Below are 2,790 nucleotides of genomic sequence, written 5' to 3'. Positions count from 1 at the left end.
AAAAGCTAAACGATAGAGTATCTCTTGGTGGTGTGCAGTGCAACCAATCAGTTACTCATAACTGGGGAAAATCTAACTCTCCCGGTACTTTGGAAAATAGACCCGTCCCAACTAGGCATCAGATATGGCCCCAACAAGTGAGCCCTGCATGGCCAGCAATCACTCCAGCTAAGTTACAGCCAGTGGATGCTGTGAAAGCGAAGTGTAGAACCTTGTAGAAAAAACTTTTGCAATCTAATAGTAATCTCCATCACGTATGTTCTTCAGTACCGAATTCCATGGATGATTTTTGCCACAGCTTTTGGGTACCAGATGGTGGATTGTACATTCAAAGCCCAGTTACATTGTTGCCATACATCTGGTCGTCACTCAAAGAACCAATCCACACGTAACCACGTGACGTGAATTCCTTGGATTGAAGGATAAGGGGGCACTATGTTCTGTCTAAGTACGAGCTATTCACACTGCTAATCAACAGCTCGTGGTCGAATGGTTTAGTCTTGAACTATTAGCCTGGAGGTCACGATCTTGATTGTTTCCAGTGCACACTGATGATGATTCCCGATAAAACCGCCATACAATGCTTCTAGGCTTTGTGGCATAAATAAATCCGTTTATTTAAAGAACGGGTTCGTCACTGGACTTTCCAACTCCCATCCTACCACCAGAACGTTTACTGTTGAAGTGAGTGTGGCGATGACCTTAGCGACAATAGTTCTGCAGCATTGAACTTCTCAGATGTGTACCGATACCATGGTTAATTTGGCACTGATTCACCAGCTTAGCTTGCGATTTAATGACTAAGCATGAAGCGAGTTAAGACAATTTTAGAGAATAGACTCTCAGTGACGAGGGGCGAGATTACCCAAGTGGTTAGAGCGCGAATTTACTGACCGGAAGGTCCGTGGTTTGACTTCCCCTGTCTAGGCTTGGACTACCTGGCAGTGCCTGAGCCCTCGTGCTTCCTTCGGGTGGCATGGCAGCTAGGCACCGGAAGAGTGCTACAGCTGAACGCTTCTTTTTTTCTCAGTGACGAGAAAGCGAGCCAGTGCAGTCGGAGTTATACACCCGAAAGAACAATCACTTCGGCAAGAGACAAGCGATTTCGAGTAAATCTTGGAAGTCAGCATCTACCGGAAGAAGCGTTTCACGCTATTCCATACTCCAGGGAAGCGAATCCTTTTCAGAGATAATCTCCTGTTTGAGCAGATGATATAGCTTGGTCTCCACGGGGAAGTTACTGTACTTTGGTCAATCGTGTCTTGACCATGAAATGCCAATTCCCGTTCCTCATTGGGATACTGTACCGAATCGACGTGTTTGTTGTGTGTTATTCGCACNTCATGTTCATCCTAGATCGAATCGGTTCCATGCCATCAGTGTAGATTTAAAGTTCCCTTAATAAGAGCTAGAAGGAGGATCCACCCATATCTTATGCAATGTCGCATGAAAAGGCGGTGATGTACGCATAGATTGCTACACAGATTTCGGAAGCGGCACAGATTAGTTCCAGATCTTTGAAATGGGGAATTCACCTCGTTCACTCCACAACGTGTTGAACTTGGCTGGACGAGGTAAAATATTGGTTAGAGCATTGACTTCCTTCGTTATCCCCCAAACGGAGCTTGTCCGGCGAAGGACCTCTTTGTGTTGGTGTAACGGTGGTACTACTGATGGGGGAGGCATGCGAGTAGTATGTTTTCTCGTCAATCCGCTTTGCGTCGCTTGAAAAGTTAGATCTATTACGGAATTTGTGGAGTCGCTTTGTAGCACTTGCTTGGATTTGAGCAACAGTCAATGATTTTCCAGAAAAGTTCAAGAGACGCAAAGCGGATTTACGAGAAGATATACTACTCACATGCCCTCCCATCAGTAGTATCACCGTTACTTAAAAAGCTAAACGATAGAGTGTCTCTTGGTGGTATGCAGTGCAACCAATCAGTTACTGGGGAAAATCGAACTCTCCCGGTACTTTGGAAAATAGATCCGTCCCAACTAGGCATCAGATATGGCTCCAACAAGCGAGGCCTGCGTGGCCAACAATCACTCCAGCTTAGCTGGACGCTGTGAAATCGAAATGTAGAACCTGGTCAAAAAACAGCCAGTGGATGCTGTGAAAGCGAAGTGTAGAACCTTGTAGAAAAAACTTTTGCAATCTAATAGTAATCTCCATCACGTATGTTCTTCAGTACCGAATTCCATGGATGATTTTTGCCACAGCTTTTGGGTACCAGATGGTGGATTGTACATTCAAAGCCCAGTTACATTGTTGCCATACATCTGGTCGTCACTCAAAGAACCAATCCACACGTAACCACGTGACGTGAATTCCTTGGATTGAAGGATAAGGGGGCACTATGTTCTGTCTAAGTACGAGCTATTCACACTGCTAATCAACAGCTCGTGGTCGAATGGTTTAGTCTTGAACTATTAGCCTGGAGGTCACGATCTTGATTGTTTCCAGTGCACACTGATGATGATTCCCGATAAAACCGCCATACAATGCTTCTAGGCTTTGTGGCATAAATAAATCCGTTTATTTAAAGAACGGGTTCGTCACTGGACTTTCCAACTCCCATCCTACCACCAGAACGTTTACTGTTGAAGTGAGTGTGGCGATGACCTTAGCGACAATAGTTCTGCAGCATTGAACTTCTCAGATGTGTACCGATACCATGGTTAATTTGGCACTGATTCACCAGCTTAGCTTGCGATTTAATGACTAAGCATGAAGCGAGTTAAGACAATTTTAGAGAATAGACTCTCAGTGACGAGGGGCGAGATTACCCA

The 2,790-nt window shown here is 45.0% G+C and overlaps 1 protein-coding gene across 1 annotated transcript in view; it reads left to right on the top strand.

Moving 5' to 3' along the window:
* The window catches only part of T265_13768 (hypothetical protein), a gene marked incomplete at both ends in the record, with an annotated part of 87,168 nt that overhangs the window by 25,249 nt on the left and 59,129 nt on the right, over positions 1-2,790 (top strand). The gene's annotated exons all lie outside the window — the stretch shown is intronic.

This window comes from Opisthorchis viverrini, assembly GCF_000715545.1.
Source record: "Opisthorchis viverrini unplaced genomic scaffold opera_v5_101, whole genome shotgun sequence".
Classification (NCBI taxonomy): Eukaryota; Metazoa; Platyhelminthes; class Trematoda; order Opisthorchiida; family Opisthorchiidae; genus Opisthorchis; species Opisthorchis viverrini.
The sequence above is the reverse complement of the archived record's forward strand: the minus strand, read 5'-3'. Positions and strand labels throughout refer to the sequence as shown.